Raw genomic sequence first — 27,842 nt, 5'->3', positions numbered from 1 at the left:
TTTCTCTGAAAGGATAGATTTAGAATAAGAGGAACAAGGAGAATATAGAAGGTGGAATCTTGCCATTGTGAGCCAGTACCCTTGATAAGAATATTCTCTCCTAGTCCCAAATTTAAAAGCACACAGCAAAGGCCACAGCGATTGAAATAAGTTGGAACAGGGTAACAAGAACAAACAGAATGCTTAGAACCATGTGAGGTGCACTTTATCAGCTGTTGGGTACTGGATGCTTTGCTGAAGGCTTGATTTTTATCTTCAGCATAAAGAGTGTTACTAATTATCTGTTTTTATGATAGTAAATGTTATTTAGAAAAATAAAAATTTCCAGAGGCCTTGACATCATCTCAGCTGGCCAGCTTTCTTTTTAAATTATATCTCCATTTAATGGTAAATTATTTGTGAACAAATCCAGTGTCAAGGATCTGCAAAGTCACTGGGGACAATCTGCTCCTAGATTGGGGTTTCCAAGGGCACACCTGAGTCATGGTTTTATAGGATGAAAACCCTAAGTGGCATACGCATGCCCCCAAACAATAGCTCTCATGGGTCCCTTTCCCCATAATTGCAGAAAGAGAACAAAGCTGATCAGCTGCAAATTTTATTGCAAGCAAAGTCAAACCACCAGCAGTTTCAATCCATCTATCAGGAAAGATCTAAGCACTAACAAATATTAGGGCTGTGTTCATGTATTCTTGATTTACAATTTTATGTAAATTTAATGCAAATTAAGCATGGCCCTAGGGCTCCTGTCAGGATTCCAATGTAGTCAGTGGTGTGGGAAAGTTTGACTGTAGCTTCTATTAATGTGTTATGGAATTGATTATTGCAGCGTTTAAATTATTGCTCTCTCAACTCCTCTGATTAATAGATTGAAACTGGAGTAAAATACATCAGAGACTGCCTGGTCCAGAGGTGGTTTAGTCATGTGACCTCTATCTTGGTCCATTTGCAATGGCTGACAGCTTCATTTTATTGCTTGTAAAAGGCATGTCTTCTGACTTGCAAAGTTCCTCTCACAGTCAAGGCATAGAATGTTTTCCTTGTAGTTTATAAACCTAGAGCTTCATAACACGATGCTGCAGGGCTTGGATCCGAGGCAGTCCATTTAAATGTGTAAACATAACCAGAGATGTGTAAATATATAAATAGGTTAATTTACCAGCTCCCTCAAAAACACAAGTAAGACATATATTTTCTTTCCTCTCTCTCTCCCTCTGTCTCTATCTCACACATACACCCTCCTCAAAACAGAAGTTCTATCCCATGCCATGGCAGAAGGAGTGGAGTTAACTGGTTTTCTTAAAGCCCCTTAGAAAGATTTTATCGAATGACCAGGTCCATATTATATTATGAGATTCCTACACAATTTTAACACCTTTACAGCCTTTAATGTCATCGGAAAGCCACTAGAGACCACAACTAGGAAATTTGTATTGTACCATACTAAATAAAATTACGCAATTTGAGTATATTATAGTCCTTGGTTTCTAGATGAGGAAACAGAAGTTCATTAAATTTAAGTTACTTGCTCAAGATTACATTAAGAGTTCAACGAGTGAGTAGTTTGGAGCCAAGACCAGGAATCAAATTTTCTACTGGAAGGGACATTTATTGTTATGACTTTAAAAACTGCCATATTTATATTTAAGTCAGATCTTAGCACCAGATGCCTCTTCCTCTTTTTTTTTTTTTAATTTTTTGGTTATTTATCTATGTACATTTTAGGTATGAACTAAATGTACTAATCCTAAAGGGATTAGAGGTAGAAATAAGTTCGACCATACTTGCATGTACCTTCATACCATGTTTGCATAAGTTAAATTTGATAAATTAATATTAAGTAATGGAGAAGAGCCTACCGAGTGCCAGGTACTATTTAGTCCATTGGGAAACCTTTAAGGTTCCTCTAACTGGCCTATGAATTAAATTGACATGAAATAGATTAATAGGAGAATATCAAATTGAATTTCATATGTGTGGGGATCCATATAGACTTGAGATTCCAAGGACAGGCAAAATGAGGTATATATATATATACCATCCTGAATTAACATAAGGGGCTATTCATCTGGGCCTTCAAAGGAAAAGAAAGCAATTCACAGAAGAAAAAAAAATGAGTAAATGCTGGCCCATCCAGAAACAATGGGACATAGGGAGGACTTTGACCAATTAGTGCTTGGTTCCTCCTTATCTATCACACATAGTTCATATTAGAATATAGTTATTTATGGTGCTAGCTCTCTTGCTGGAGCAGGTACTCTATCTAAATTCCTTTTTTTTTTTTTTCCTACCTAAATTCTTTAAAGCAGTTAGGGGGAAGGTCAACATTTCTTCCTGAGTCTTTGGGCCTTGATTATTTTTAGCTCTAAATAATCTGCATGCCAAAGGTACAAATCCTGGGGCAACTCTTTCTGAACCCCTACAGTTTTTCCCATTTGTTTCTAATAATATTATTATTAAGTAGGTATTAATTACTTTATTATAAATATGCAAAAGCTTAAAGTTCAGACACAATAAGGAGCCAGCCCAAGGCTGCCTGTTGGTTTAGCACAGGATTTCAAACCCATATCTGTGTGATTCAAGATACTACTGTGGTGTTTTGTTTTGTTTTGTTTTAATCACATTGCTGTGGAAGAAAAAAAAGAGCAACAAAGTTTATACTTGTAAAAGAGATGAGAAAGAATCCTCTCCTCCTTGAGCCTGAGTCAGGGATTTTTTTTTTGACAATTATATGGATGTTGGCATTTTATATCTAGCACCAGATGGCTGATCCACTCCCCATTAGGATATTAAACCTTGCGATTATATCAGTGATTCCATCCCATCATCCTGTTTTGTTCATACTATTCCCACTCCATGCCTCAACCCTACGTTTTCACATCAAAGATCCTGTTTCTGGGAATGGCTGCCATTCTTCTTCCCTCCAACCCCATAGCACCTTCCTTCGAAATGAGAGTCCTTTGAATTTTTCAAATTCTGCCTTGTGCACCCTCCATGGTTTCTGTTAATCCAGTTTAGTCATTAAATAAATATTTTTTTCCTATCCTAATGGTGAGGCCATCTTTAGTTACCAGATGCTATGAGATAACATGAAAATATAGCAATTAACAATGTGGGCCTTGAAGTCACACTGCCTGCTTCAAATCTCAGTTTTCTTTCTTATTATTCAGATAAGTTTGGTGATAAACTGCTTAATTTCTCTAAGGCTCAGGTTTGCCATATATAAAATAGAGATAAAATTTAAATTTTAAATCTTCCCAAATTTATTGTAAGGATTAAATTAGATGATCTATGTAAGACCTTAATCCAGTGTCTGGATATCATGTGTTTTCACCCAATAAGATGCTAATAATGGTGATGATAAGGATGGTGATGATGATGATGTTGGTGATGATGATGGTGGTGATGATGATGGTGATATGATGACGATGACAGCAACCATGCTGTTTCTACTGTTTCTGATTCTGTCATAAGACTTACTTTGGCTGTAGGGCTGTTGCCCAGAGTCTAACACCTGCTTCCACTTATTGCCTATTAACCCTTGTGTTGGACTCTTTCAGCTTTTGTTTTAGATCCTTCCTGTCCATTTTCTCAGTTGTCACCCTCCTTAGCATCCAGTCTTCAGCTTTACTTCTTTAGGATTCTAATGGGCTTCTTAGACTAGCATCTTCTTAAAGTTCTTAGAGAGCTTTATTAAGAATATTTAAGGGGGATATGCAACATGCTTCACCAACACTTAGAGAGTTTGTTAAATTTTAGATTGGAGGGACCTTTCCAGAATTTCTGATTAAGCAGTTCTGGGGTCAGGGGCTGAGAATATGCATTTCCAACACATTACAGGTGATAATAATGCCACTGATACAAAGACCATACTTTGAGAACCACTGCTCCAGAAGAATTGTATACCTTAAGATTATAGGCAGAAGTGTTCTTGCGTAATGTCATTCAATTTCAGAGTGTTACACTTTCAAATACTCCTAAAACTAATCTCATTGGACATGAGACCGAGAACAGATAGATTGAGAAATACCTTAAATTTCATGGTAACATCTTAGGCCCTCTGAGACTGCTTACCTAGCCTAGTTCTGTGGAAAGAAAAATCTCTCTTCCAAAACTGTCCATTTTCAGGTATCAAAGCTGAGGATGGGGATCCCTGGGTGGCGCAGCGGTTTGGCACCTGCCTTTGGCCCAGGGCACGATCCTGGAGACCCGGGATCGAATCCCACGTCGGGCTACCAGTGCATGGAGCCTGCTTCTCCCTCTGCCTGTGTCTCTGCCCCTCTCTCTCTCTCTCTCTCTCTCTCTCTCTCTGTGTGTGTGTGTGTGTTGACTATCATAAATAAATTTAAAAAAAAAAGCTGAGGAGGGGGAATGGTTGAAACATAAAAACTGGGGATCTCTGGGTGGCTCAGTGGTTTAGCGCCTGCCTTCAGCCTAGGGCCTGATCCTGGAGACCCGGGATTGAGCCCCACGTCGGGCTCCCTGCATGGAGCCTGCTTTCCCTCTGGCTGTGTCTCTGCCTCTCTCTCTCTCTCTCTCTCTCTCTCTGTCTCTTATGAATAAATAAATAAAATCTTAAAAAAAAATGAAACATAAAAACTGCTCTAGGTTTCAAAAATCTCACCTGTATAAATTTTTAAGTATTTGTACCCCCTTATGTTTTTCATGTTTCATTTTCCCTGGAAACCTCCTTTCCTTTTGTATGTATTCCCATCACATTAGTGACTATTTAACATCTCCAACATTTTCTAAGTTTTTGTCAGTTCATGAGGGTCATTACACATAAAATATCCTGTGTGAAATAAATATGCTACATGGTTCACTAAACTCAGTCTTTAGCTAAATGGCATCTCTACACACCTTCTTCATCAGGTACACAAGTGACAGTTTTGCATCAGCAAATGTACAAATCAGTAATGATCTCCGGTTGACTTGTGATTAATGGTATTAAATGTTGCATCTGTGGAACCCAAAGCTATTCAAACATAAACATGCATCTGAGATACTTAATGAATGGTAGGACTCATTTCTAAAGCAGATATTTTGGTTCCCACACCACCTTCTTTAAAGATTCTGTGACAAAAGATTAAGAAAACATTATCTTTAACTTTAATAAACAGAGTACTTTGACATCTTTCCTATTAATAATGTCCATTTTTTCTCTAAATGTTATCTTCCTATGACCTGTTTTTCCTGATCATGACACAAATGGAGGTATTTGAATTATGACTATGCTTCTCTTTATGTGATCCTTGTCTAACCTGCAACAAAATCAACATTTTGGTTTATTATACTTGTCAAAATGTAGATTCCTGAAAACCACTCCCAGAACAATTGAACCAGAATCCCTGGGAATACAGCCAAAATTTGCAAATACACTGTGTTCTGCATGTGATTCAGATCCATGTGGAAAACCGAGAACTACTGTTCTAGGGACCTAAACAACTAGTGAGAAGAATTTGCTGCTGTTGGCTGCTCATTTTGCTGTATGACGCAGCATCAAATTGTATATAAAGCTCTGTGGAGCAGGTACTAGAGCCTTATAATAGAAAAAATATAAATAAATAAATAAATAAACCTGTGTCCTTGTTAAAAACAGATATTCTTGAGTGCTAGGAATAGTGGCCCCCCAAATGACTTCTTTTTTTCTTTTGACTATAGCATTAGGAATCTCCACATGTATGTGAATGCAAATGACACCCTAACATGATAGGATTTTTAAAATGTGAATCTTGTTTTTAAATATCTCATTCAGGGGCACCTGGGTGGTTCAGTCATTAAGCATCAGACTCTGGGTTTCAGCTCAGCTCATGATCTCCGGGTCGTGAGATCAAGCCCCAAGTCAGGTTCCACACTGAGTGCAAAGTCTGCTTGAGATTCTTTCCCTCTCCTTTTCCCTCCTCTGCTTCTCCCCTTGCTCACTCTCTCTCTCTTTCTCTCAAATAAATAAATAAAATCTTTATAAATAAACATCTTATTCACCATCCCTTGCTTACATTTATCATGTTTTCACATTTTTATTCATTATACTTCCCCCAGTACCTGTACTAGAATGGTCATTTCCATGTTGAGTCTTTTTTCTCTTTTTAAGCTATTCTAATTTGGTTGCCATTGTTGTAAAAATAGCCTATTCTGCATAAAGCATTGGAGTTTTTTTTTTTTAACATTTTTGGTTTTTGAAATGTATTTCTAAATTAATATTTAAATTTCACTATAATATTAAATAGAATCCCAGACATTTTTCTCAACTTCTGTGATGCAAATCATATACATGATTTACTGAGAATTTATTACATGTAAGGAAATTTATTAAATAATTACCTTAACTAAACCAATGTAATTATGGAAAAAAATATAAAAGTGGGACTCCTTTCTTGTAAGATTGTATTTGGCCTTTATTCTCCCTCAAATCCACATGCTTAAAAAGCCAGATTTCCTGTACCTCATTCACTTTAGAATATTCATTTTGACTTACAATTGTAATGTCTGTAGATTCGTCTTTATTTTTTATTACTTAAAAAAAATTAAATATTCTATTTAAATTCAATTTGCCAACATGTAGATTCCTTTTTTTTTTAATTTTTATTTATTTATGATAGTCACAGAGAGAGAGAGAGAGAGAGAGAGAGAGAGGCACAGACATAGGCAGAGGGAGAAGCAGGCTCCATGCACCGGGAGCCCCATGTGGGATTCGATCCCCGGTCTCCAGGATCGCGCCCTGGGCCAAAGGCAGGCGCTAAACCTCTGTGCCACCCAGGGATCCCTGTAGATTCCTTTTTAATTTAAGAATTGAAATGTCAAAAAAAAAAAAAAAAAGAGAGAATTGAAAAGTCAAGTCTTAGGAACACAAATATATTTTTTTTTCATGAATACTAGTCTAGCACTAATTGTTTCTAGGATTTAAATTCTTAGAAGCATTTAAATCCTATTAAACATTCCTAATTTTAACCGGGAATGTGTTACCTAGAGTTGAATGTATTACCCAGAACTCCAAGTAAATGTCCCCTTTATATCTCATAATCTCTCTTTTCTTACCTTCTTTCATTACTGTATTCCCCTTTTATACCATTTTGTTTTCCACAGTTTTAGTTAGCCACATTCATCTGTGGTTTGAAAACACATGATCTTCCTTCTGACATTTCTTTTTTTTTTTTTTTTTTTTTAGATTTTATCTATTTATTAATGAGAGACAGAGGGAGAGAGAGAGGCAGAGATGTAGGCAGAGGGAGAAGCAGGCTCCATGCAGGGAGCCCGATGTGGGACTCAATCCCGGGACTCCAGGATCACGCCCTGGGCCAGAGACAGGCGCTAAACCGCTGAGCCACCCAGGGATGCCCCCTTCTGACATTTCTGGCAGAGTCAGAGGTCAATAGTAGCCTAAAATGAGCAGCCATCACAATGTCTATGTCATTCACCTCACTATGTCATCTCATCACATAGGCATTTCATCATCTCATATTATCACAAGAAAAAGGGTGACTACAATACAATAGAATACTTTGAGAGAGAGGGAAACCACATTCACATAACTTTTATTACAATATACTGTTATAACTGTTCTTTTTTATTATTATTGTTTCTAATGTCTTACTATGCCAAATTTACATATTAACCTTAATCATAAGTATGTATGTATATATAAAAGAAAACACAATGCATATTAGGTTTGGCCCTATGCATGGTTTCAGGCATCCACTGGGGGGTCTTGATATTTATCTCTTTCAGGTAAAGAAAGTGACTGTTGTACTTCCATTATTCCCCTTTCCTTTCCACCTTTCTCCTTTCCCTTCTCTAATCAACATCATGTTGCAGTGATTATTTTTTCAGTAACTTAACATTGTCTACAAAATTTCATATAAAATGTTTGCCACTGCATTCTAATTGAACTTAGCCTGGAGCTCTTTACATTTTTAACACAACCTAGTAAAATAAAGAATTTTAAATCTTCTTTAGTTGGATTTCATCTGGGGTTAATTCTGTTGATTATTGAGAATTTTAGTGATTAACTGGAATTCTCATTTGGAGTTTATATGCTGAAATCTAATTTTCCTACTCTTCAGCTTAATTTTTCAGACAATAGCCTCTTGATTGGCTATTAAAAGACCAGGTTCTGACTTTAAGGACATCGCTATCCACATCAGCAATCAGACAGCTCTTGTAATGGGAAGAAGTGACTCTTTGGGGCTAAAACATTTGAGAAGATTACTTTGTTGGGGAGGAAAAAGTTTTATGTATCCTTCAAAGTTCTTCCAGTTATTCTAAGAATCATATTGATAGGAGACAAAACAGCAGGAGAAAAACAAACAAAAGTTTAATAACATGTATGCCTTCTGTATACATGCAAGAGACCCAAGAATACCAAGGAACTCCCCAAAATGTCCAAAGCTATCACCTTACATGCCAACTTCAGCTAAAGACAAAAGGCATTGGAAGTGGTGAGTCAGTTGTGGTAGCTTACCAGGAAAAACACAGTAAACAAGAGTTAAGGTTATTGTACAGAGCTAACTCATTGCCTTCTTCACTGATAGTGTTTCTAGAGATGGAGAATCAACCCCCTCTTCCTGGTACAGCAAGGGAGATACCCTTACAAGTGGAGATTTCCCTTAAAATTATAATCGTCTCTTAAAAATGATAAATTCTTAGTTTTCAGAGCTTCTGTTATGTTTGGAGTTTTAAGCTGATATTCTACCTGTGGTAAGGACTCCAAATTTTATATAAACCAAGCTTATCCACCTAAAATTAATTATGATCTCCAAGCTTTCCATATGTATCTGCAGCCCACTTTTAGCCATCAAAATAAATCAACTATTTACATCCACATACTTTCTATTCTAACTTGCATTTGTCCTTCTTGAGGATGACAAAAAATAGGAGAGTTATTTTAGAATCCAGACTTGGCTCAGTGTAAAAATCCAGACTCCATGAAAAGAAGAAAGCTACCGGAAGACAGGTAGCTTGAATCAGTATACAAATCTTGAATCATTATGCCAGTCTTAATGCATTATGGTCAGAATTTTTGTGGTACTCAGGAAGACTTTGGGAGTGGGCATTTATTCTGCTTTGGAACTGCATACACTAGATGCTTTAGCTATATCCAGTGTGCACTACAGATTATTTTTCTTACATTTATATAATATTATATGTAACAGCTGACAGATGGACCAGTTTTTACACAGATATTTTACCTATTAAGATGATAGCTACCCTTTCTAATATTTTTAATTTTTTAAAGATTTTATTTATTTATTATGAGAGACAGACAGAGAGAGAGACAGAGACACAGGCAGAGGAAGAAGCAGGCTCCCTGCAGGGAGCCCAATGCAGGACTCATTTGATCCTAGGACCTTGGTGCCCTGAGCTAAAGGCAGATGCTCAACCACTGAGCTACCCAGGTGTCCCTCCTTTCTAATATCTTTAAATAACCCTGTAAGCTACCCTGAATTGCCGTCATCTGTAGCATTTATGTTTTCTATACGTTACCAAAAACAAATAAATAACCTTCTCCCAAAAGGACCTGTATATTCTTAAAAATATTAAACTTATATATATTTTTAATATACTTTAATTGTTTTCAGTTTGCTCTAAATAGGTAACATTTATTTTTGGACAATGAGATGATTTGTCTTTAAATTTGTCAAATCTTAGGTCTGTTTCAGTGACAAAGCATACGGAACACAATTATTCCTTATTCTCAATCAAAAAGCTAATAGGCAAGTTCAAGTGTAGTGGGAAAGCAGCTCAACCTGTGCCAGGGCCTACTGAAGTGGAGTGCCAACACTACAGGGTTCAGGGCTCAAAAGAAAAAAAAAGGACATTGGAGTGAGGAGGCAGTCATGGAAGATTAGGACCTTAGCTACATTCAAGAAAATTGAGAAAATAAATATATTGAGGATAATAATAACCAATTTTTCATTGTTGAAGAAGAGAGTATAAATATGGAAAAGGGAAAGCTAAAATAAACTGAATGGTATTGGATCAAAATTAGAATTACTAGTGTTTATTCATGAGTTTTAACAAAAGATAGATAAATAGATGTATACATATGTGTATATTTTCTAGCCTCCCACTGAGAGGGCCTCAGAACAATTAAAGCTCAGTAGCAGTCAACATACCTAGCATCCAGATGTTGGTTTTAGAATATCGGTCTTAACGAAGACAGTAATTTCTTTGACATCAGCCATAGCTACATTTTTCTAGATATATCTCCAAGACAAGGGAACAAAAACAAAAATTAAAAAATAAAATAAAATAAAAATAAAATAAAAAGCTTTTACACAGCATAGGAAACCATCAACAAATCAAAAAAGTAGCCTACTGAATGAGAGAAGATATTTGCAAATGATATGCAAAATATATGAAGAATATATACAGTACAACGCCCAAAAAACAAACAATCTGATTAAAAATAGGCAGGGAAACAGAATAGACATTTTTCTAAAGAAGATAGCCAACAGACACATGAGAAGATGTTTAACATCACTCACCATCAGGGAAATGCAAATCAGAATCACAGTGATATATGATTTTACATGTGTCAGTAGGGCTATTATCAAAAAGACAAGAAATAACAAGTGTTGGTGACAATACAGAGACATAGGACCCGTCACATACTGTTAGTACAGTACATTATAAATTGAAATGTAAATTGGTACAGCCACTGTGGAAAACAATATGGAAGTTCTTCTAAAAATTTAAAATAGAAATACCATATGGCCCAATAATTCTACTACTGGGTATTTACCCCAAAAAAATGAAAACACTAATTTGAAAAGATGTATGCAGCCTTATGTTTATCACAGCATTGTTTACAATAGCTAAGATAGTTGCAGGGAAATGGACAAAACAGGTAAATCAGAGTGAAAGATAAGGCTTCCAGTCATGGAATGAGTAAGTCACAAGTATAAAAAGCACAATATGGGGAATATAGTCAATAATATTGTAATATTGTTGTATGGCAGCAAGGGATAGTTACACTTGTGATAAGCATAGAATAAAGTATAGAGATCTTGATTCACTATGTTGTACACCTGAAACTAGTGAAAATTGCATATCAACCATACTCAAAAAAATTGAAAATAAAATATCACTCCCCAGTAAACAAAGGTTACTTAGAGAAATAGATGATTCCAGGACTGGGACAAGAAAGGAACAAAATGAACTTGGAACACTTTTGTGTCGTTAAGCAAGGAAGATCTCAAAGAAAAATTCGACATACCAAAGGTATACAGAAGCCAGCTTAAAAGAGACTTCCACTAGCCAATTCTGGGACAATTTGGTAATCAAAATAAGCGATAGCCACATATTATAATGCTGATATAAACTAGATAATGGTTGTTCAATAAAGAGACTATAAAGCTCTTTCTTACACTAATAGAATGTCAACTAATAAATGCAGAAGGAATGATGGTATTTGAAAATATCATTTGCCACCATTGCAGAAATAATCAGTTCAGGCAAGAAAGATCAATGCATTCTGAAACTAGTAGATAAAAGTGAAATAAGGACAGAGATTTTTACATAATCTCAAAGTAGCTCCCCACAAACTATTAAGTACTATTTATTAAGGGAAGAAAAATTTTAAAAGGTACAAAAATCTAGTTGATACCATTCAGAGTTAATACTACCAGTAATAGGACAAATTGGCATCATGTGCCGAATGATAAAATGCCATGAGCAGAATATAGCATCATTTCTGCGATATTTCTATCAAAACCTGCCTCTAGTCATAAGAAGACATTAGGCACATCCAAATGAAGGACATTCTATAGAAAAATTGGCCTGTAATTTACATAAGTGTTAAGGTTCTATAAGTAAGGACAGACAGTGGAACTTCCCCAGACTGGAAGAAGCTAGAGATGTGATATATCTGGGTGTAATATGTGAGCTTACATTAGACCATTTTGCTTTAAAGACATTGTTTTAATAAGTGATAAAACTTGAATAGAGTCTCTATGTGAAGAATATGTGGGAGTCCTTTGTATTATTTGTGCAATTTTTCTGTGAAGTTGAAATTATTTCAAAATAAAGGTAAAAGAGGTTTAATAACACTTAAGGTAGCTGTCAGGGTTAAATATTAGTGAGTAAAATCCAAAATTGTATTAAATGCTAAATGTAGCATAATCAAGCAGGATTTTTTAAGCATAATCTATTATAAAGAAATATAAATATTCATATTTTAAGTGAACCTAGGCTGTAGTTGATATCTTTTTTTAAAAAGATAGTTTCAACAGTAATTAATTCAGTAATAAGGCAAGAAAACCAACAATCCTTTTTTTTTAACATTCATTTATTTGTTTCAGAGAGTGAGAGAGAGAGCACACCAGAGGTGAGGGGCAGAGGGAGGGTGTAGCAGCAGACTCCCCACTGAGCATGGAGCCCAACACAGGGCTCAATCTCATGAAACTGAGATCACAGTATGAGCTGAAATCAAGAGCCTGATGCTCAACCAACTGAGGCGCCCAGGCATCCCACCAACAATCATTATTTAACATTATTCAGGAGGTTGTAGCCAGTGCAGTGGGATAAGAAAATAAATTTAAAATATTTAATTGTAGGAAAGGAAGGGAGTAACTTAACAATATTTTTAGGTAAAATAATTGCTAACTGAAAACACAAAAATAACCCTCATAAATTAATGACCAAAAACATTAGCACCAATAACCATTTGATAAATTGTCCAATTATCTGAAGAAGTATATAAAATTAATAGTTTCTACATTGGGTTATTAGAAACTCATAAAATATACCGTAAGATGGCCATTCACGAAGCTTCAATAATATAAAAACACTTAAGAATGAATTAAATAAGCAATGCAGAGAACTTAAATGCAGAAATCAATATCAGTACCTGGGAGAATGAAAGAAAAAGAGTTTTTTGTGTGTCTGGTTTTTGTCTGTTTTTTCATGGAAGGGAAATACTTAATTCTTGAATGGACACACACAAATGATGTAAGGTGGCAGTTTTCCCCAAGGTAAATATAGAATATTTTTATGTATCTAAAAATTACTTGGAGGGATTTTTTTATTGAAATTATACTAAATTTATCAAGATGATTATGAATAAGTTGGCACAGCTAGCAGTGATTTTTAAAATTGCTTTATCGGGGCAGGAAAACTCTTGCACTGCAAGATGCTAACATATTTTGTAAAGATAAAATTATCAAAACACCATATTTTTGGTTTAAGAATGACCAAGTCTATGGATATAAATGAAATGTGTAAAACACTACCATGTGTAATTAGAACGCACATGATCTACATTTATTTAAAATCATGGAAAAGTTATGATCATTCAACAGATGGTTTTGAATAGCTAATTAAAGAAAAAAATAGAATTGTATTTTTACTGATCACTTATGAGAATTAATACTCTTAAAGACTTAAAAGTAGAAAACAAAGGAAAAGCCTGGAGGAAACATCAATAAATATGTACCTTAAGAGAGTGAGGAAGGCTTTCTTAAAGCAAGTGAAAAGAGCACAAAGAAAAAAAGAGTACATTTGACTATGTATATATAAAGGTATATAATTAAGGAAGTGATAAAGTGATTTAAAAACAAAATATGTAAAAAAATAAAGCTTTAATGTCACTGGTATATGAATACATTTTAACAGGTCAATAAAGAGGGAAAGAATATCAACACAGTAAATATGATTAAAATTTGCTTAAGGGCATAAAATCACCAGTTTACAAAAGGACCCGAGAAAATAGCAAACATAAAAAACTGTGAAAACCTTACCAGTAATCATGGAAATGCAAAGTAAAACAGCAATAAATTGTTATTTTTTTAGACCAATAATGCTGCGAAAGGGTTAACAAAATGTGGCTAGCCTGAATTGGCAAGTCAGTATGAAAACTGACACTTTTATATCTTCCTGTTGAGAGTGTAAATTAGTGGAAACTTTGCTAGGGTATTGTATGGATGTCTGTCAAAGTTTTAAAGCATATTTGTATCATTTGACCCAGTAATTCTACTTCCATGAAAATCCTTTGAAACGCAAACAGATTTCTGTATAAAGTGATCATCACCGAATTATTTTTAATGAAAATTATGAAAACACCCCAAATATTCAGAATAAGGATTGAGGAAGTTAAATGAAGGTCATTTCCTAAGCAGAAATAGCACTAGAATGGACATGAGAGTAGCTGCCAGCACTCAAACCTCTCCCCTATGTTTATTTATTTTTTTTTTCCATTTGAAAGTAGTCATTTATTTACTGACCAGAATACAAAAATAATCATGGTAGATACCTTAGTTCATCTTTCGAATAATCCTATTGATCTGGTCTTCCTTGTTGCCAGCATCTCCACCTCCTACAAAATGGGTGGTCTTTTTCTTCATTCCCCCTCGTAGAGAACATAATTTGAAAGGCCATAAAAAGTTGGTTTACTTCTTTGAAATGTTTCCTAAAAGTATAGATCTTGTGAATCAGGTCCTCCATGCAGGTGATGCCATATTTACGTAGAGATTGGGCAATCAATGCCCAATGCCCTGTCAGGGCAGTTCGCTTCTTGTTGATCTTGCCATAACCACACTTGTAGATCAGTTCATTCACGGCTTCAGGTTTGGGTACCCCCATGCTATATATGGTTCCACAATCCTTAGCATATTAACTGAAGCCTTGTTGAGCTTAACAAAAGCACTCTCCCCTATGTTTGGAACTTTCATCCTTTCAGTACTGGGATGTAGACAAACTCACCCAGTGTTAAAGCAGAAATAAAATCCAAACAACCTTCAAAACTGTGGCTTGGACATGAGATCCAGGGCTTGAAACGTGTACCTGCCAAAGACTTAGAATTATTAACAGATATTATTGGATACAAGAAACTTAAGACCAAAAGAATCTATTTGGGTAATTGGTGGCATCTGTAAAATTCAGTTCATATATGGCAATACCTGTATCACTGAGGTTTCACTGCCTGGATGGAGAGTCATATTGTTAATGGTGAAAACTATGGCATCTCATGTTCAGATTCACTGGCATTCATGCTCCCATCATGATTTTTTGGCTCTATCCTGGCTTTGCAGGTTTCCCTGTGATATTGTGAGTTACAGTGAATTCCTCCTCTGCACAAGACAGCCAGAGATGTTTTCTCTTTCTTCCAACTAAAAACTCTGAGTCACACAACTAAGCAGCCATTGACTATCATGCTTTGTAAAATATTTTATTACATATTAAGCATTTGCTAACTATGCTTAAGTGAAATGGCAGGTGACAAAAAAAGTATGATCCACAACCTGAATTTTGTGAACTATAATAAATATATACATCATATGCACTCATACATCCATTGGGGAAAAAAAAGATAGAATGAAGTATATCAAAATTGTTTTTACAGTAGGTTTTTGAGTATTGCCTTTATAGGTAAATTTTTATGTTATTTGGTTCCCAAATGTGTGTGTGTATGCATGTGTATTATCTTTGGAGAGTAGCTTAAAAACTGTTAAATAATTTTTGAATAATAATTATTGAAACGACAGATTTTAGAAAAATTCTCAGAGAAAAAATTTCTCTTTGGTGACTTCAACCTCCATTTTTTTTCTCCACCATTCCCTTGCTTGGGTGTTTTCCTGTTTTTTTTTTTTCTTTTTTTTCCATAGTGGGAGCAAGCTTGTAAAATCATCTATTTTAAAAAATGATAAGGCCTTAATTGCTTATGTCTTGCAAAGATACATTCTTTCTAAAAGAGATGTTATAAAGATAATGCTAAACACACACACACACACACACACACACACACACACATATTACAATGTCTTGGAGAGGAGGAACAAAAACAGATTTCATGTGAAAAGACCTTGTCAGTCCCCTCAAATCCAGTACAACTGTAGAATAAACAATTTTTTGCATACATTTCTAAGTCCCATCCTGATTTCAAAACAAAAGAAACAAAACACAATAAAAACCTTCTGTCGGATTTTTTCAGATAATGCTTTAATATTGGATTCATTTGCCTGTCTACCCAAGCTGGAGCCCACAGGCTGACATTTCAGTGGTCTCTTTCTGACGCCCTAAATTCAAGTCCATTTGATTTTATCTTGATTTGACTTCTTCAGTGTCTACCCATGGGGAACTCCATATTCTCTTTCTCCATCTTATCTAAAAGTTGTTAGGAAATGGGATATCATAATATTTTACTGAGTACCCTACAGAGTTGTGCTAATCTCAGCTGAGTCCTCATACTTTCTAGAAATCTCCTTTCATCACTGGCTGATTTTCAATTCAATTGCCTAAGACATTTTTTTCCTAGTCTTCCTTATTCTATGTTTATGACTTTCCATTGTTCCTTTCTTTTTGAAATGCCCATCTTTTTAGAATTTTTTCTATTTACGCTTTAAAAAAATATATTAGATACGCTGCTAATAATTCTCTTTTTTCTTGCAGTCCCTTTTCTTCTTATGTCCTGAAATAATGCCCTTAGTGTTCTGTATCTCAGACTATGTCAACTCGAAATTTTTTAGTTGTATGGTCTTTTTTTCTGTATGTTACATCAGAGCTATCTGTATTCCTTTGCCTTTTCAAATTCTGTCCATTGATGACCTCATCTTTACTGTAACATCTGTATAGTTTTATTACTAGTCTTTGTTGCCAGCCTTTCCTTTGGTGGAGGAGGATGTAGGAATAGAGAATCCTAGTCCAGAAATATTTCACGAGCATTCTTTTCTATCTACTAGCCACTACATGATTATTGTGCTCACGTCAAATTAAAAAAAAAAAAAAAACCCTCCAAAGCATCTCCTTCTCTTCTTTCTGATTTCCTTTTTTTCAATAATGACACAATTGATCCCCCTAAAAGGAGAGCTACTTCTAACTTTTCATGCCCATCTGTCTCAATGTATCTCTTCCATTCAATCAGTCACACATTTTTGTGAATCACGTTTTCTGCATTCTCTCATTTAGTCCCTCATTACCTCTTTCTCATATTTTTTCAAGAAAAAGTGTCTCTTTCTCTTATCTTTCTATTTTCTAAGTTGGCCTGAATATCACTTCTAGATATTTATGAAATATAGATGTGATATTAACATTCTTTGTCTCAAAACTTTCAACTTCTCACAACTATGCACAGAATAATTTAGTTCTGAGTGATTTTTCCTCAACATTTCAAGTTTTCAAAGCTAACTTCTTCTTATGTGCATAATCTATATCCTAGATAATTAAACTCTTTCCCAAAATTGTGAAAGTAGAGTTAGTCAGGCATGGAGTGTGAGAAAGAGGGTCCTAGGTAGAATTGGGACATGTAGCCAGGAAGCCGGGATGTGGTGAGCAGGAGGGATGGAAGACAATAAGAGGCTACAAAGATCCATAAGTCCTAGAAAGGTACGTTAGGGTTTTATTCTGCTTTGGTTTTGAAGAGTATTTCAATACTTTGGGTATTCCAAGTGTGATGGAAATCAATTGAAAATTTTAAGTGGGGGAATGACATGTTCCCATTGAAGTTTTAAAAAATCACCCTACACACTCTATGTAGTTTCTCTATCATGACTTATTTAATTGTACCATCCACTAGCAAGCTCTCTCTTCTCTAGCACTAGAAGCACTTTATCTCTCTCTAACCACATATCACTTTCTACTTTATAACATAGCTATTGGAACACATATCTTGGTTTTAAAAAGATTTATTTATTTATTTATTTATTTATTTATTTATTTATGTATGTATGTATGTATGTATGTATTTACGAGAAACATGGAGAGAAAGGCAGAGACATAGGCAGAGGGAGAAGCAGGCTCCCTGCAGGGAGCCCGATGCAGGACTCAATCTCAGGACCCTGGGATCATGCCCTGAGCCAAAGGCAGACGCTCAACCACTGAGCCACCCAGATACCCCCTTAGAATACATATCTTAATCTCTTCTACTAGTATAATTCCCAGCATGCACAGACTGTCTTGTTTCTCTTTGAAACCACACAGAACTTTAGAAAGTAGTGAGTTCATCAAATACTTGATAAAGGATCAATTAAGACAATTGATTACTTATTACTTACTAATAACAAGTAGTAAAGTAATAATAAAGTATTACTTTCTAATAGTAATACCCAGGTTCTTAATGGAGGGTGAAATTGTATAAGGAATATTCACAGTTGGTGAAAATCTTAGTCTTTATTCATTGTGATTCAGCATCACCCTACCTTTGTATGGAAGGAGCAAATCTTTCTAATTATCTGTATCCTATTCCCTCTATCTTTCAAACAGCAATAAATATCGTCAACTTCTTTACAATGGTATAGCAAACATCACTCAATTAATAATTATCAAATAAGTTTTCCCCAGAAAAAAATGTTTTCTATTTTAATATTTGCTACAATGAGAAAATATTAAATCTGAAAGATAAATTACAATTTTCTACTCAATATCCAGTCACAAGAGCTGTACCAGGCCTATGAGTTAACAAAAATGAGAGCATTTCAGAAGGCTCCAAAGCAGAAAAGAGGAGTAGATATCCCTTTCTTGAATGCTGATTGGTTGCTAAACAGATAATGATTTGTGGCAATTTGTTTAAGTTTTCTTTAAAGATTTTATTTGTTTATTCGAGAGAAAGAGAGAGAGAGAAAGAGAGAGAGCACACAAGCAGGGGAAGGGGCACAGGGAGAAGCAAACTCCCCACCAAGCAGGGAGCCCAATGCGGGACTCGGGACTGGGTCCTGGGAAACCCAGGATCAGGACCTGAGCCAAAGGCAGATGCTTAACGAACTGAGCCACCCAGGTGCTCAGTAATTTTGCATTACTCTTCTGGATGGAATGGTTCATGGAAGAGGGGAATGGGATTGTTCTTTAACATCCTGAAACAAACAAAAAAAAAAGCAACACATCCTGAAGCATCTAAAAACCTATGCAACTTTCATTTATCTACTCTCTGCTGCTATTCAAAATTGATGACATATTAACTTCTCTGAGAACACCTCTATGGTTGTAAACCATTCTTTGTTTTTTGTCAAGAAGTAAATTTTTTATTCACACCCCTATTAAATGAGTTTCCATAGACTTGGGGATACCAGTTTGTCAGTATCACTCTTATATTTCATCCTCCCAGTTTCACTTCCATTTCATAATCACATATGATAACATGAGAGTATACAGTTTTCTGGGACAATAGTCTTCAGGAGTCTCTGAGAAAAAGATGAATAAACTACCAATCTCTGCACATGGTTCATTATCCATATCCCAGAAGAATCTTTCCTAAAAGTTCTTTAATAAAGAGAAACAAAACATTAGCTTGATGTTTCTGATTGTTTTGTTTGACAGAGGATGAAGGGAAGAGTCTAGATTTTTTAAATAGCAAGATACAGGAAAGGGTATGTCCAGAGAACAATAAACTCCCTGTATCTCTGGTTCAGATCAAGTTTCATAGCAGCTTATTTTATCACCTTAAAAGAAAAGTTATTTGAGTTACACTGCATTAAGAGAGGGAGGAAAACCTGTTCAAGAATGCAGCCTGGCCAAATGGCCCTTGATTGATGGGGCAGCAACAACCAGGGGGGTATTTGCCAACTCACCATTGCCAAGTCCTCAGAGTGATTTTGCTGCCTGTGACAGCTGGTGTTCTCTATTGGAAGGCTGTGTCTGTATACATCTATGATTTGCATATTTATATACCTCGGCTGCTGTATGAGGTCTGCATTTCACAGCAGTGTGCATAAGCTGTGCAGCCTTGCTGCTTGAGTGCCTCTGGGCATGGGATGCTAGAATTGGTTTGGGTAAAATTAGAATTTTAAGGTTTTGTGTTTTGCAGGTTTGCCAGTAAAACCACATTTTTGTTCATCTCCCTCTTCATCAACTTTCAGTAATGTTTTCAAAGCATCTCTGCATGGGCTACCATTTGAGGCAGACACATTATATGCTCTCTAGGAGGGTGCAAGCTCAGATATTAAGACATCATACGCAGATAGAAAGGATGACATCAAAGGAATATATTTAGTCAAGTTGAATCCTAAAGAGGGAATTGTGGGATCTATACACTGAAGAAAGTTACTGATATTTTTCTCTAAGTTGATTTAAGAAGGTAAGACTTGCTCTATAAGGCAGATATGAACCCAGTTAAGGCTTCTCTTTCTAAATAGTGATACCACAGAGCTCCTGGAATAGGTGGGATTTCCCTGGTTATTTGGAAGGTCAGTTATGGTATGCAGAAAAAAATGGGAGAGGCTCTGGAGGAAAAGAAAACAAAAGCTTGAAGAAAGCAGGAGTTGTATAAAACAAGCAATGACTATGTGGAAATGAAGTATTTTTTTTTAAAGAATGTATTTATTTATTCATGAGAGACACACAGAGAGAGGCAGAGACATAGGCAGAGGGAGAAACAGGCCTCCTACAGGGACTCCATTCCAGGACCCCAGGATTAGGACTGGAGCCAAAGGCAGATGCTAAACCACTGAGCCACCCAGGTACTCTGGAAATGAAGTAATTTTAAGAACAGAGAGACTGTTCGGTCATCAGAAAGAAATATAGTAGAATAGGGGAAGTGTCATACAAAGAATTTTGAAGGTAGCTGATGTGAATATTGACCTTTGCTCCCCTTGAGATTGAAAGTCTCATAAGGTCAAAAGGTATTCTTTGGGCAAAAATGATGAGTGGAATCTTCAATCATGGAAAGATAATCTGAAGTAGGATAATCTGAAGTAAGGTATAGTCAATTTCTGGAAAATAGTAAAATCAGAAAGAAGGTATCCAGATTATAATTCTTCTGGGTGAAGAGAATGGGGCAATGTTTTTAAACAGGTGAAGACTATAATATCTGACAAAAATATTCAAATTTTGCCAGAAAAACAATACCGAGTTTAAAAGTTAACTTAAACTTTCTTCTAAACATGTTTCTACTTGAGAAGCATGGAGTATCACCGTAAGGCAATAGTTCCCATTTTGAAGAACCAACCATAGATGGCAGACACTCATACACCTACAAACCTCATACAAACCCTCTAGAGTATTATGAGCCCCAGTAAAGATGAGATAATGGAGGCAGAAAAGATTAAATAACTCCCCTGGTTTCACACAGTTAATAAGTGGTAGTACTATGATTCAGATTTGCGTGTTTGACTCCAGAAGGCATTTTGCTTATTTGTTTGTTTGCTTGTTTTCCTAACATGCTGCTTCCTTGGACGCAGAGGAGGGATATAAAGAAAAGAGAGTGAATAGTTCTCTTGGGAATATTTAATTTGAGTTAGCAGGGAAATGGCCATCTGGAGATGTTGCTTATACGAAGTACTTGCAGGATTTGCTCTGTGCATACCTGTGAAATATGACATGTTGGGTACTATGGCCCCTATTTGAGGAATAGATTGGATTAATGACTTGATTATGCTGAGAAAACTAGTTCTTGTCAAATATGTTGCTGACAGTGAGTGTGATCCACAGGCCCTATCTGCATTTATTCCAAGTTACCATCTACTACTACAATACAGGTCATCAGAACAGCATTTTGATTGCTTACAGAGCTACAACAAACAACTATCATAATTATCAACAAAATACAGAATACATGGGATCCCTGGGTGGCGCAGCAGTTTGGCGCCTGCCTTTGGCCCGGGGTGCGATCTTGGAGACCCGGGATCGAATCCCACATCGGGCTCCCGGTGCATGGAGCCTGCTTCTCCCTCTGCCTGTGTCTCTGCCTCTCTCTCTCTCTCTGTGTGTGACTATCATAAATAAATTTTAAAAAATTAAAAAAAAATACAGAATACAAAACTGAATATATAATTCTAAAAAACCTAGAGATATAACCTTTTTGAGATATCACTATGTCATGAAATAATAAATATCATTTTTTTAAGTTTTTATTTAAATTCCATTTGGTTAACATGCAGTGTAATAGTTTCAGGTATATTTATCTAATTGTTTTTTAATCATCATTATTTCTCTTCTTATTTGGCTTGGCATGGGCACAGTTTGGACCCACTTTCAGCACACCGGTCATATAGTCCAAGTGAACAGCTGTTCACAGAATCCTTTGCTGGCTCAGTCACAAGTTGCAAACTGAATGCTATCCACTCATCTACAGGAGATTTTTTTTTTTTCTGGATGTGTTGTCTTTTAAAAAATATCTATCAAAGTACTCTGCTGAATCTTGTTCTTATATGGTAAAATTTTCCAAAATATTTTATTTTTAAAATTATTTTATATTATCTTAAAGCTGGAATTTAGAATATTAGACTAAGGACCTGTCAAAATACCAAAGGTAGCCATAAAGATTGAATATGTAGTGGCTTAAAAGCATAGGTTCTAAAGTCAGAATGTATGAATGATATTCCAGACTGATTCATTTGCTAGCTATGTGATTTGGTGCAAATTATGTTCTCTTCTGTGATTGTGTTCTCTTTTCTGTAAAAAGTGAATGTAACAGTAGCACTCTTATATTTGTGTGTATGTGTGTGTGCATATGAAGATATTGAGAGAAAGTGAAACAAAAATCTTTTTCACATTACCTGACATATAGTAGATGCTTAATTAATATTTTTTTTTATTTTATTTACTTTACAAACAAGTTAGCTATATCTAGGCTATTCTGTACTAGTTTTTAATATTAAGAAAAATATTTTAAATAACTCATTAGCCTGGATTTCCATAGGGGAAAAAGATACAAATTCATATTCTGTGTTTCTGAAATTTTTTGTGTTTATCTAGTATAAGAAATGCCGAATGCCAAATGCATTGAAGCAGAAGAAATTATCCCTTTAGGAATTATGAATGAAGTTTGATTTACCAAATTATTGATTTTTATTAGAACCCTTTTATTCTGAGGCCAAACCTTAAAAAAGAATAAAATATGACTATAATCCACTGGCCTCTTCTTCTACATCAGCATTCATTTATTGCATTTGTCTAGAACTTGGCCAAGGAAACAGCAAAAAAGCAAAACAAATAACATCAGATTAAAGGATGTTTCAGATTATAAGGGAAAAATTATATGCTTGGAAGGAAGGGGAAATTAGAAGAAACATAAGCATTTTGATAGGATGCCATGCCTTTTGAAGAAAAGAAGTTTATTTTTTTTTGCAACAGACACTGATAGAAGGTCTGTATTAAAATTAATCTTTGTTTGATATTTTTCATATGCTAACGTTATTTAAAATTTCCTAATTGATCTTTGATTTCATATTTGTATCTTCAGTGTAATGCTGGGCTTTTATAGAGTAGGATACACAACTATACTGTTTATTTTTCCTGTGGGGTCAATGAGTCAATCCTTTGGAAACATGATATAAATTGTTGTTTTTGACAATGGATGAGAATAATCTTTTTTTCCAATTTAAAAAACGAGTGACTTAGGCTGGGTTTTGTTTGTTTTGCCACTTTATTGTGTTCTAGTAGTTTAATTGATTAAAAAAAAAAATACTATGCCGTTTAGAAGGAGTACTAGAAACTGTGTGGCAATTTCAGTTGTGAAATGCTTAATGAGGTTTGTCAAATCCAAAGATCAGGACGCTATAAACAGATACCCAGATTTAGTGTTTAGATTAGACCAATTTACTCTAATTTCTAGGTGGTTATTTGTACACACACACACACAGAAAACAAACAAACATGTACAGACACCAAGAGTGTTTGTTATGAAAATATAAAAAGATTAATTTATAAACAATATAGGGGATCCGTGGGTGGCTCCTGCCTTCGGCCCAGGGCATGATCCTGGAGACCTGGGATCAAGTCCCACATCGGGCTCCCTGCATGGAACCTGCTTATCCCTCTGCCTGTGTCTCTGCCTCTCTCTTTGTCTCTCTCTGTGTCTCTCATAAATAAATAAAATCTTAAAAAAAGAAAAATAGTCCACTCTACTTGAAGGGTATACTCTTCTTTGAAAGTTGTAATCCATTCACCTTTTTGGAAAATTTCTTGTCTACTGATAAATTTATGAACAATAAGAAGAATTTTTGTTGGGGGTGCCTGGCTGACTCAGTTGGTAGAACATGGGCTTCTTGATCTCAGGGTCATGAGTTCGAGCCCCACGTTGGGTGTAGAGATTTACTTTTTTAAAGATTTAAATAAAAAAAGAATTTTTGCTATTTATGAATTCTTTTTAAAAAAAAAAATTCTTTACTGAGCACAGTATTACCCAGCTCAATCACGCGCTTTAATTATTAATGTTAGAATTTAGTCTTGGTGAATAAGTATTTGTTGCCTTAGTAGCAGAGTATCAAAATCTTAGGAATCACTTTCAAAAATAATTTCTAGAAATAATGTTAATAATAATTACATTATTGAAGTAAGGATATGTTTTTCAAAAATAAAATTCCTGAAAAGCTCATGGATAACTCTGCTATACTTATATTTTATTAAAAAATAAAAGTAGGGGGCAGCCCGGGTGGCTTAGCGGTTTAGCGCCGCCTTCAGCCCAGGGCGTGACCCTGGAGACCTGGGATCGAGTCCCACCTCGGTCTCCCTGCATGGAGTCTACTTCTCCCTCTGCCTGTGTCTCTGCCTCTTTCTCTCTCTCCCTCTCTCTCTCTCTGTCTCTAATAAATAAATAAAATATTTTTAAAAAATAAAATAAAAGTAGCTAAAAGAAGAAAGTAGTTTTGTTGGCCTAATGTAAATACAGTAGATATATCTGTGTCAAATCCCAGTCACACAAACACTCAAATTATATCCATGTACTGTAATGGAATAAATCCCATTTTATGATCTCTGTATTTTAAAAAAAAGATAACATTATTGATGATATTCTACCAAGGTACTTTTTCAAGGTAATCCAACCATTCATCAGGTAAAGATATGTTTGAGCCATTCCAGGGTAATCTCCAGATGCCAGAAATTCAGGGAAAACACACTTAGGCGAACAGAGGTTAAAAGTAGACATTCACAGTAGTAGCAGAACTGCTCAGGGGCCAAGACACCACTGAAGAGTGAAGTTGACAGGACTGGTCTCCATGCCTAAAGCTGGAAGCCGGGAAAGATGTGTCACTAAGAGAACTAGCTATGGAGTAACTACCTTCCCTGTTCAAGGACCTAGAGTAGAAATAGTTCTGAGTCACACCTGGAGCTGAAAGTAGAAATCTACCCATACTGCATAGATCTTTCTTACTTTCAAACACAGGAATAATTTAAAAGTAAATAGATACTGGGTTCAGGATTACCACATTTTGTTATTATTTATTCAAGTGCACATAACAAATATACATTCAAGGCTAGTGATTAATATATATCTCCAGCAAAAACAATCATGAGACTACCCCATAGATACCCCAATCATATCCCCATAAGGGATATTGTTGACCTAGTACTTCTTCTTTCAGGTAATAATTTCCACTCAAAATGAGTTTACAGATTTATTATTATTTTTTATAAATTTATCTTTTATTGGTGTTCAATTTGTCAACATATAGAATAACACCCGGTGCTCATCCCGTCAAGTGCCCACCTCAGTGCCTGTCACCCAGTCACCCCCACCCCCCGCCCACCTTCCCTTCCACCACCCCTAGTTCGTTTCCCAGAGTTAGGAGTCTTTCATGTTCTGTCTCCCTTTCTGATATTTCCCACTTATTTTTTCTCCTTTCCCCTTTATTCCCTTTCACTATTTTTTATATTCCCCAAATGAATGAGACCATATAATGTTTGTCCTTCTCCGATTGACTTATTTCACTCAGCATAATACAGCAAAGAAACAAACAATCCAATCATGAAATGGGCAAAAGACATGAACAGAAATCTCACAGAGGAAGACATAGACATGGCCAACAAGCACATGAGAAAATTCTCCGCATCACTTGCCATCAGGGAAATACAAATCAAAACCACAATGAGATACCACCTCACACCAGTGAGAATGGGGAAAATTAACAAGGCAGGAAACCACAAATGTTGGAGAGGATGTGGAGAAAGGGGAACTCTCTTGCACTGTTGGTGGGAAAGTGAAATGGTGCAGCCACTCTGGAAAACTGTGTGGAGGTTCCTCAAAGAGTTAAAAATAGATCTGCCCAGCAGCAATTGCACTGCTAGGGATTTACCCCAAAGATACAGATGCAATGAAATGCCGGGACACCTGCACCCCGATGTTTCTAGCAGCAATGTCCACAATAGCCAAACTGTGGAAGGAGCCTCGGTGTCCATCGAAAGACAAATGGATAAAGAAGATGTGGTTTATGTATACAATGGAATATTCCTCAGCCATTAGAAACGACAAATACCCACCATTTGCTTTGACGTGGATGGAACTGGAGGGTATTATGCTGAGTTTACAGATTTAAATGCATAAAGCTCATGAGAAAATTTAATGCCATTAAATATATTATCAAAGTCCAGTATATTGGCATATTATACTGGCTAATTGTAGGTTGATCCAAAAAGGACTTTAAAATTACTATGGTTGGGATGCCCAGGTGGCTTAGCAATTGAGCATCTGCCTTCCACCCAGGGTGTGATTCTGGAGTCCCGAGATCGAGTCCCACACTGGGCTCCCTGCATGGAGCCTGCTTCTCCCTCTGCCTGTGTCTCTGCCTCTCTCTCTCTCTCTCTGTGTGTCTCTCATGAATAAGTAAATAAAATCTTAAAAAAAATAAAATAAAATTACTATGGTTAAATTTTTAAACAAGTTATCTATTAGGCATGAACAGGGTATCATGAGAAAAGAACAGGTATATCAAAAAAAAAAAAAAAAAAAACCTTCCATGGAAGACTTAAGTTCTAGGTTATACACAGCAGGAGTGTTAAGAAATTGGAAGCTAGATCAAAATGAATCACCCAGGATGATCCCATGTTGATAAACATATGGAATTTCTGGAAAAAAAATGTATGAGACATGAAAAATTGAACAAATTTAAAAATACATGTAATAGGAATTTGGGGGAGAATAGAAAGAATTGAGAAGAGATATTAATTGAATTGGGTTTAAAAAAAATTTCCAGAACTTAAAATATAAATCATTAAAGAATCATATTGAGGCAATACAAAGAATAAAAATATTTACAAACTGAAGCATGTTATAATGCAACTGAAACACATGCAAGACTAAGAAGAAAAATCTCAAAACATTCATAACAAAAGCAGATTGCCTATAAAGGAAAAACAGACTGACTGAAAACCATCCTTTGTAACAGTACATTCCAGGAAATAATAGAATAATTGTTTTAAAGAGTTGAGGGAAAATAACTGTAAGCTACCTAAAAATCAACCCAGGCAAAACCATTATTCAAGACTGAGGGCAAAATAAAAATACTTTTAAACCAATAGGAAAAAACAAACAAACAATAGACTACAAGAATATAACATTCAAAGACCTTACTAATACATCTCCTTAGGGGTGAAAATGTTTTTCAATCAGAGAAGAGGTAAATGTAGAAAGGAGGAGTAAAATAGAAGAAGAAATAGTGAACAAAGAGATTAGCAAACATTTTGGTAATTATGTATAGGTATTGAATTAAAAATAATGGATAATTTGCAATCAAATCACCAGAGACATTTAAACTGCAAACTAGGATAATCTGTGAGATTGCCACTGCCTGCCCTTACTCTATTTGAAAAAGCTTTGTGCCTGCCATCGAGAAATCTTCTTAACTGGCTGCCCTTAGAATTCAAAAATCGAGATTATAGTCCACTCCAATCATTAGTTGTATTTCTATTGTTTCCATAGATATGCTTTATTAAATACTTGCTTCCTTGTACAATATCTGCCTAACTGTGGGGGCCCATCTGCATCACTACCTCCTGAAATGAGGTGCAGCTGTTTAACTGCACTGACCTATTCCAAGACTGAGACTGGCCCAATGAGATATTGAGCAATCTATCAATTTAGGTGCTGGATTGTGAAACTTCTTATTCTAAGTTTCAAAAGTGGAACTTAAGGGGAGCAGATTATGCCACCACAAAATATGTTTCTTAGCAAAAGTATTATTTTGAGCTAAAGGCAATCAAAA

General features: G+C 35.6%; 1 protein-coding gene across 5 annotated transcripts in view; it reads left to right on the top strand.

The window, feature by feature from the left end:
• LSAMP (limbic system associated membrane protein) overlaps positions 1-27,842 on the top strand; it is a 646,473-nt gene that overhangs the window by 343,712 nt on the left and 274,919 nt on the right. The gene's annotated exons all lie outside the window — the stretch shown is intronic.

This window comes from Canis lupus, chromosome 33, assembly GCF_011100685.1.
Source record: "Canis lupus familiaris isolate Mischka breed German Shepherd chromosome 33, alternate assembly UU_Cfam_GSD_1.0, whole genome shotgun sequence".
In the NCBI taxonomy this organism is placed as follows: domain Eukaryota; kingdom Metazoa; phylum Chordata; class Mammalia; order Carnivora; family Canidae; genus Canis; species Canis lupus.
The sequence above is the reverse complement of the archived record's forward strand: the minus strand, read 5'-3'. Positions and strand labels throughout refer to the sequence as shown.